This window comes from Meleagris gallopavo, chromosome 3 (assembly GCF_905368555.1).
Source record: "Meleagris gallopavo chromosome 3, MGAL_WU_HG_1.1, whole genome shotgun sequence".
NCBI classification, from domain to species: Eukaryota; Metazoa; Chordata; class Aves; order Galliformes; family Phasianidae; genus Meleagris; species Meleagris gallopavo.
In genome coordinates, this window is record NC_139406.1 from 53,885,395 (window position 1) to 53,894,722 (window position 9,328).

At 41.5% G+C, this 9,328-nt stretch overlaps 1 long non-coding RNA gene across 6 annotated transcripts in view; it reads left to right on the top strand.

Annotated features, from left to right (window-relative positions):
• Positions 1–4,007, top strand: part of LOC146544716 (uncharacterized) — a 43,264-nt gene extending 39,257 nt beyond the window's left edge. For all 6 annotated transcript variants that reach the window (XR_014882500.1, XR_014882495.1, XR_014882498.1 and 3 more), the window contains one exon: positions 843–4,007. This is a non-coding gene — a long non-coding RNA (uncharacterized LOC146544716). The remainder of the gene's footprint in view (positions 1–842) is intronic.
• The last annotated feature ends 5,321 nt before the right edge of the window (positions 4,008–9,328 follow it).

Sequence of the window (9,328 nt, forward strand, 5' to 3'; positions counted from 1 at the left end):
GGCATTATGAAGTTAATGGACACTGGCCATTGTCATACTCACTTGGCTAAAACTGATCCCCTAACCAGGTTTCTACTTGTGTGAGCAAGACTGAAATCTTGCTAGGGCTCTGTGTGTAATCCTGTGAGATTCAAAAAGGAGACAAAGAGGCAGAAAGGAAAGGGGAGAAAATGAAATTTGGACGAATCACATATATAATTGAGTAACTCAGTATGTGAGTTGCTTTTTGATTTTCATTGGCTTTTTTAATGCCTAAGTGAGCCATATATGTTGCCAGATATCATGTCATCTGGTACTTTTGTGGTATTCCCACAAGCTGGGAAACAAAGTCTCATGAGAAAGCCAAATGTCATATTTTGTTAGTGCTATAAAACACCAGAATATGACAAAGCTATGAAGAAAGCATAAAATCATAAGCTCTCCTGTCTTTTCATGGTTATTGTCTTCTCTGACAGGGCACATTTCTCAGAGGCTTCTAGTATAAGCCTTTCAAGGGACATTTGCAAAAGCCCTATCAGTTCACTCTGGCACAGTTTATACTATGCCTTTGCTAAGAAAGCATGTTGCTCCAGTCTCCTGATTTTTTCAGAAGTACTATGATTTCACAAAGCTTCTATCCCCCAGCAAAATCCTTATGAGATTCTTGCATTTTGTGCAAAGAACTGGTTCATCCTAAATGTTGCAGAAGAGTCACCATGAGCTAGCAGGGCATTTCCAGGGCAGACATCTACCTTGGTTTTTTTTTGCGCCAAAGATGATAGCTTTTGCTCTAGCTATAAGTGTGCTTTAAAGTTCTTTAAAACCACCTAAGGACTTGATTGCCCTTGTTGTTGCTGTTACAGGAGCATCACAGAATCACAGAATGGCCTGGGTTGGAAGGGACCTCAAGGATCATGAATCTCCAACCCCCCTGCCACATGCAGGGCCACCAACCTCCTCATTTAATACTAGACCAGGCTGCCCAGGGCCCCATCCAATCTGGCCTTGAACACCTCCAGGATGGGACATCCACAACCTCTCTGGGCAACCTGTTCCAGCACCTCACCACTCTCGCTGTAAAGAACTTCCCCCTGACATCCAACCTAAATCTTCTCTCCTTCAGCTTAAAACCATTTCCCCTTGTCTTGCTGTTATCTTTCCTTTCAAAGAGTTGATTCCTCTCCTGTTTATAGGCTCCCTTTAGATACTGAAGGCTGCAATGAGGTCACCCTGCAGCCTTCTTTTCTCCAGGCTGAACAAGCCCAGCTCCCTCAGCCTGTCTTCATAGCAGAGGTGCTCCTGTCTTCTGATCATCTTTGTGGCCCTCCTCTGGACCCTCTCCAACAGCTCTCTGTCTTTCTTGTACTGGGGACTCCAGACCTGGATGCAGTACTCCAGATCGGGCCTTACAAGCGCAGAGTAGAAGGGGGACAATCACCTCCCTGTCCCTGCTGGCCACCCCTCTTCTGATGGAGCCCAGGACACCATTTGCTTTCCGAGCTGCAAGGGCACACTGCTGGCTCATGTTAAGTTTTTCATCTATCAAGACCCCCCGGTCCTTCTCCACAGAGCTGCTCTCAAAGACCGCTCCTTCCAGTCTGTATGGATGCCTGGGATTCCTCCAACCCAAGTGCAAAACCTTGCACTTTGCTGTGTTGAACCTCACTAGGTTCACCTTTCAAGCCTGTTGAGGTCCCTCTGAATGGCATCCCTTCCACTGTGTCAACCACACTACTCAGCTTGGTGTCGTCAAGCATGGAGAACTGTCACTCAACATGTGAGTTCTAACTGCTTACCAGTACAGAAAATAGGTGCATTCCAAAGAAACTGGAGTTTATACAGACAAAACCCATGCACAAGATGGAGGAGTAAAGAAGATCCCTCATAGCCAGAGAACTGATTTAGAAAAAAACGGAATGATTTTCCTTCAGTTTTTCAGAATATGTCACCAGAAATCTATGAAAAATCTTTGAATGTACATCATGAGAAGTAGATTTATGGTGATTTATGAGAATTTGGACATGGAGATTTATCCTTAATTGATGTTTTGATTACTCTTTAAACCACACCCAGAAATACATACTGACTGTTGCTGAGAATGTATTGTAAGAGTTGTTGTAAGCAAACACTGATTCACCCAAGTCAGTGAAATAAAATTCACTATATTGCAAAGAATTTGGCTATAATGAATTTTCTTATGAAGTAAGAAGGGGAATAAGAAACATGCGGCTGTGGTTTTCATTGTTAGTTTTCAAGATATTTGAGCAGGCGAATCTCAAGCTTCCTTCAATGCAGAAAAATGTCAATGTTTCACTGACGTCTCCACAAACATGCAAAGATAAATATTGCTACTCTGTTCCTCAGTAAAAGTAGCTGAAGTCTGTATTCTGTATGCTGTGCAGAGGCTGGCAGCAAGCATTAGAAGACTACTACTTAGCCATCAGCACCTTTTCTGGAACAGTTGCACATTTGTAGGAGACTGAGTTAGCCCTTTTAGGTTCTATGCTACACTGATGGACTGACAGAAAAAATTGCTCATCACATGCTTATTTCAGGTTGATTTCTGCTTCTTCCATGAGTGAACAAGGCATTGGGTTTCTTTAAACCCAAAGAAAAGAAAGTGATTTATGTAAGCTTATGAGGAAAGTCTATAGCAGACAACTAGAAATAGACTTATGCCTTAATTACAAAGTCATGTTGTCTCATGTTATAGAGTTATAGTAGAACAGTAATCTATGCTCTGATATAAAGACTTCCCGCCACAGCCAGCAATTCTAAGAACTGTTCCTAGCAAAGAGTTCTTTAATATTTAGAGAAGTGTAGAAAAACAAATAATTCACATTAGACACACTTTCTCTTTTTGTAGTCCCTTCTTCTTCTCTGCTAACACTTATGCACATTCTGTGCTTGTTCCTCACACCCTTCTTACTCACTTCAATTTACCTTGGGTGTCTCCAGTGACACTGAATTTGATAATCCTGGCAACAAGACTTTGGGAGTTGTCCGCTGTGTAACGAATGGCAGAGAAATGGGAACCTTGCTGCCTTTGTAGTGGTTTATAGCTGAAGTGTGCGTGGCACATCTGTCAAATTTCCAAGGGAAAGGCAGCGTGTGGTATGGCAGGTGGGCATGGTCCCAACAGGTTACAGTGAAGTCTGTCATTTCAAAGCATGCAATTTCCTCTTTGAGTCATTTTTCAAGAAAGGATGAATCACTGTATCCTCTTTGCTAACTGTGGCCCTGCCTCTGCACATCAGTGCTGTGACTGGAGCTGAGGTGGATGTACCTTTTTAAAGCTGTCAGGAGGTGAGCACCACACATTTCAGAGTTGTCTCCAGCTCCTTTGCAAAATACAGGGAAGAAGGCAAAAGGGCATATAAAGTACATCTGTAACTTCCACGTCTGATTGAACATGAAAGCTCCTAGGGAAAGAATATGAGATCTTAGTAATGGATGAATAAATGAAAATAAAAGTACTGATATTCTTTGTTCTTCTTTAAATTTGTCATGTGATGAACTGAATAATTCTGTTTCACACCTTCATTCAAGGAACAAGATTCAGAGAGTGCTTAACTACTCCATCAAAGGACAAATTCCCAAATGTTAGCAGCATGATTTGCTGTTTTCAAGGGTCTCTTCGCCAATAAAAGCCCAAATACTTAGCTCTTTAACTTAGTGAGGCTCTTTTCTTTGTTTAGATTTTAAAGAATTTTCTGTGTCACTAAAACTCTCTGTGGGACTGGCAGCTTTGACATCTGACATCTGTTTTTTTTCTCCTGCATTTCCACAGAAAGGTAGTAGCAATTCCCAGTGGCAGCTTCCCAGAGCAGAGGGAACACCTCAGTGGATAGTTCATTTGTTATTCAGCATCTGGGATTCTTTTCAGTGTCTCCAATTACTGGTCTGATCCAATTCCCACTAACATCAAGTAAAAGATTCCCATGACTTCAGTGGGGACTAGATCCTAAACTTCTGTTGACACAAAACACTGGAACAAAAAATGGACAATGTTTGCTGAGTTTTGTATAGAACAGTACAGAAATTCTATGTTCATGTGTTATAAAGAATAAACAGAATGTAAATGCCTGGTGTATTTGGTTATTGTTGTTTATTTTCTTTACAGTGTTAGAGGTCTAATAGAGATCTGAACTTTGCATTGCCATACTGCCTTCCTACAACTGAGACAGGACTGTGTTTGTTAATGCTCTGTTCCCTGTATGTAAATCAGTGCCAACAGGAAAAGACAGCTCCATTAAAAGCAAATGGTTGTAATGCAATATCCAATGACAGGTACTTGCAGTGCTTTGGAGGCATTTTTCACTTCACACCCTTTGATTATATGTGATATTTAGCAATGGTAACTGGTCACTTGTAAATGGAGATAGTGGTATTGAGCAAAAATTAGCATAAAAAGCATTTAATTTAAAGCTGAGGCTGCTTTTTATTAAGTGCTGTCTTCTTGCTGTATGCAGCTCCAGCCTTGCTCAGTGTAAAGCTAAAACACCGCAGTTTGTTGGCAATGTCCAGAATCATAAGCAGTGGAGAAATACCCCCATGATGTCCTTGGGACACAAGCAATGTGACCATTATGAAATAGTGCACTTACAAGCTTAACACATACAGCATAATTTAGATTTGATGTACACTAAGTAGGAAAAGATTATGTGCATAATGAGAGTGAAGTCATCTACTTGAACAAAGAGTGCCTGGCCAAGTGCACTTGCACCCTTCCCACAAGGGTGAAATAGCTTGCTCAGAGCCTGCTCTTGAGTAAGGCAGAGGATTTTTGCTCGTGTAAATATTCAGGTTAATTTTAATACATCATTTTCCCAAGGGATGGGGGTGGGGAGGAGGGGGGGAGGGGAGTAAAGAAAAAAAAAAAAAAGAACATTTTTTGTAAGGTTGTTTCTTCTTAAAAAAAGAAAAAAGGTATTTTGAAGCCTTGAGAAATGAAGTAAAAGTAACAAAAATGTGGCTGTTTGTTCTAAATGAAAACCTGGTCTTTCCTGCTTAAAAAACAAATCAAGAATTGGGTTGACCCCAAGAAGATAGGGCTTTTTTCAGCCAGTAGCTTTCACTCCTTGAACTGAGAAAATCATTTTGTTTCCTAGTTCAAACCAAGAGGCTTTTTATTTCAGCTAACCTCTTGAAAACTCTTCAGACTGCTTTACATTAGTCTCTGCACTCTGCTTTTGCTCCATGAGCCAGCAGAGAGAATAAGTCTCCTTTTGTGCCCCTTAGGGCACTTTAGGAGCATCTTGGTTGCAAGATTCCCTTCCTCTTTGGAGCATGCAATGTGTGCATAGGTGGGCCCTTCTACAGGCTGTGCAGCGTGGGAGTAGGGGAGTGTGCTTTTGCTTCCATGTTATATACTCAAAAATGCAATTAAAGGCTTACATTATTGTATGGAATTCTGCTAGGAAGGTTATAAAGATAGGGGCCATCTGCAAAACTCAGGTCCAGTCCTGGCTTCATATTTCAAACATGTGCTAAGTCCAAGGCTGTTTGGAACACAATTTTTGCTCTGCTCTCACTTCTCTTTACCCCCAGCTCACTGTATGTGGTTGTATATGAACATGCCACACCATGTATTTCATAAAACGTGGGTATGTATGTGCTTGTTTATGTGACATTGATATACAAATCCTTCTGCGGACACACAGTGAATGCCTTAAGCATAGGAGCACGCCAGCACTTATTCTTTCTATTAAACAAGCAGTTGAGTCTTCTTTATGCTGCTGAACCCAAGAACATGTTAAAGGAACATGTCTATAGGATACAAGGACATTATCTGATCTTCAGGTCTTATTTAAGCAAACTGTTCTTGCTGTGAAATCTGTTTAGACAACAGGGCTCTTTGGAGAAGGCCTGCCCCTGCTAAGCAGGCCCACGGAGCGGGAGACATTGTCCCTTGGCGAGGAGCAGAAGTGGGCTCCTTCTCCCCAGGGGGCTGTGCAGGCAGTGTAGGACTGGTGGGATGTGTGGTGGCTGAGGCCTCATCTCTCCACTGCCTCCGGCTCGCCTCAGTGGCTGAGAAGAAAGCAGGACACAGTGCAGCTGCCTCCCCAAGTATCACCACTTTCAAATTCCACTTCTTATCTCAGCCCTTCTTCCTTGTTGCTAATTACCACCTACTCCAAGATGTCAAGAACGTACTCCCAGGAATAAACTGCTAGATAAACAAACCCCAGACAAACATCAAAGCTTAAAACAAACTGATAAGTCTCTTTGATTGATTTTAAGGGTTGGTGGGGAGAGGTGTGTTTGGATTGGAAGGTGCAAATGTTGAGCTGAGCAGCACCTGCTGTCCTGTGATCTGACCAAACCATTTGGCTTGAAAAGGCCAAGAGATAGGGAATCAGAAATCCATTTGGAGTTACAAAAGCAGCAGGGGAGGCTTAGATGAACAAAGGGGCTCTCAAGGCACAGCCGTGTGCTGCTTTTTGTCAGCTTGGTATCACATTCCCTGCCCCAGCGTGGCGGACAAATGCCAGGCCAGATGATGAGATACAACCGGCCTTGTGCAGACGAGGTCTGTACCTGTATTATATGATGGCAGCAGATGCTGACTCAATATGAGAGCAAGCTCAGAGTATACCACACAGCTCAGCAAAAAATATGCTTAGAGGTACGTGTCAACTGGTAGGAAGGGAAGACGGACGAGCAGACTTGGAACAAGTCAGAGTGTGGACTGAGCACTTGGGAGAGATGGAGAATAACACAGAGGGAAGCCAAGCTCCCGAACACTTTCCCAGGTATCACAGGCTCTCACTCCCTCTCTATACACAGACAGTACTGCCACTGAAATGAGAGGCTTGCTCAGTTAAACAAGTAGGATCTGAGAACTCGGGCCACTGTCAGCTGGTTTATAGTGTCTGTATCTATGTCTAAGAGTGCCTAAGGGTGTTTCAAGCACTGCAGTGACAGGTGAGGAGTCTCAGTAACATTTGCTTTTAGAGACTCCATGAGAAAGAGCAGTTGTTGAGGAAATCAAGATAGTACGAGTGGAAATTTTACTGAGATTGTGCTGTGAAGTCTTGCAAGTGAAAAAGTGCAGCCTACAAACAATTATTTTACTTGCTTTGGTGAGCAGTGTAGCTTTCTGATTTCACATTAGGGATTGTTGTTCTATTTTTCTTCCTGCAATGAGAAAAAAATGGGAGGAAATAAGGCTGTCTCTTTTTGCTCATGAATGTGCTGTAACTGATGGAAATTCTAATGTAAAGCTCATGTTTACCAAGCTCAGAAGCTCTGAGAATATGGGCCCGAGGTCTTTATGTTTTGTCCCATATTTCTCGCAGGGAAAGCAAAGGAAATGAGGTGAACTAATGCTGGGTGGGTGAAAAGGAGACAGTTCATGTTTCTGAAAAATGGAAGTGGGTGGATGCCTCAGAAGTACTTGATCAATGTTTGAGAGAAACAGGAGCAATTTCTAGGAAAGGAGTTTACTCTCAGGAGTAATAGTAGAAAAACAAATTAAAATACACTACTGAAATTCCCAACTTGAGTTTTCATGATACAAATCCCATTCTTGGATTATCACTTTGCCAATTATAGATTGGGTGACTGTGCTCAGCCAAAAATAAGCAACAGAGGTTGAATTTCTGCAAAAGAGTTTTCAAACCCATATACATTTGAGGACAGAGCAACTTGTCCAGTCATATTATTGGCATTACCTACAGCATATAGATGGTGTTTCAAGACGTGCCTCTCCATACACAATAATGACAGCTAAAATTCCCAGGCATGCTTCATTTCCCAATTACTTTCCTTGAAATCATTTGGAGACTGTGCAATGACTTTAAAATGACTAAAGAAAGGTTGATACACATTGAAGAGATCAAGGAGGGACATGTTTTCTGACTTTCAACTTAAAAATAAAATAAAGCAACATCGCCTCTCTGTATGTTAGACTTTCTGTCTACTGAAATGGCACAGAAAGAAGATCTCTGAGGGCTTTCTAGTGCCAATGGGAATGATTTATAGTTTCAGCCCTATTTGTTTTGATCTTGAAGGGAGAGGAGGAAGGAGGGAGTGGATATGATGATACATAAAGAAACATTATTTCCCAAAGGTGGATTTCATTTCTTTAACAATTTATAAAGCTCCACAAGTGAAATATCACTATTTTGGGACTGGTGTTATATATCAATGAGTTTAGCAGCTGCCAGGCTTATGTATGTATTTTGTACTGTACATATAGTGCAAAGCCCATTGATTCAACAGTGGTAACAGGGCCTTTATTGTCACTGTTGCAATGCATCACCAGATTTGATCTTGAAATACAGACCATGCACTGAGAAACGTCAAAGGCAAACTTGTACTGTAAGCAAAATCAACTCTACCTCCACTAATCATCCTAATAACTACTTCAGTAACTGCATTTGACTTACTCTGCTCTCTATTAATAACACATATTATTGCAGCAGTTCTGTTCATTCTAGTAGCATCGTTAACTATGGGGACATATAAATGAGTTCGAGTAATGAAAACACTGATTAAAGTTTTCTGAGAAGCTAGTAGGTGGATGTGCACATTGGGAAAGGTAGAAAAAAACCAAATCTTTTGCATCTTATTGTAGTTGCATGAGCTCTATAGCTCCTTACAGGCTACTTACAGTGAGTACTTGAATTTACAGGAAAGATGTAGGCAAGCTGGTCTTGGTAGAAAGTTCAGAGAGAAGTGGTGATAGTGTTTCAGTAGAGGAAGGGTTTCTGAAACCAGAGCGCAGTTACAAGGAGGCCTTAAAATGGTATAAGTGACAACATGCAAATCACAGGTAACCCCATTGTCTGAGGTGGATACCACTGTTTCTGCCTGAATGCCACTAAATCTGAAAACTAAAAGATGGCAAAAACAAAAAGTTTCTTTTTTAGGTGTGAGGGAGCCCGAGCTAATAAAATAGTTAAGACTTTATTTCTCTGCAGGGAAGTAAAGATAACATGTTTCATTTGGGGATTTTATATGTGTAGAAAACAAACAAAAACTTTCAGAGGGGCACCCTGGCCTCTACTTCACCACTCTGTAGTAATTACCTGTGTTACCTCTCTCTTCATCCTTGGAGGGCAGTTGAGGTGAGAAAGGCGATAGCTCTGCGGTGCTATATACACTGTCCCCCTGTGCGTTTTCTCTCTCTTTTAACTTATGTTTGAGTTGGAGAAAAACCTAGTTTTCAGCTCTGTGACTACAGAGCCTTTACTGTCAGCAGAATCAGTGTATTTTCCTTAGCCAAACACAAAAGAGACAATAGAAGGGCAATATATACAGTCTACATTGTCTACATGCTCAGTAGGGACTTCTTGTATGGGATTGATTATGGGTATATAGTGTGAGGCAGGGCCATATTCTT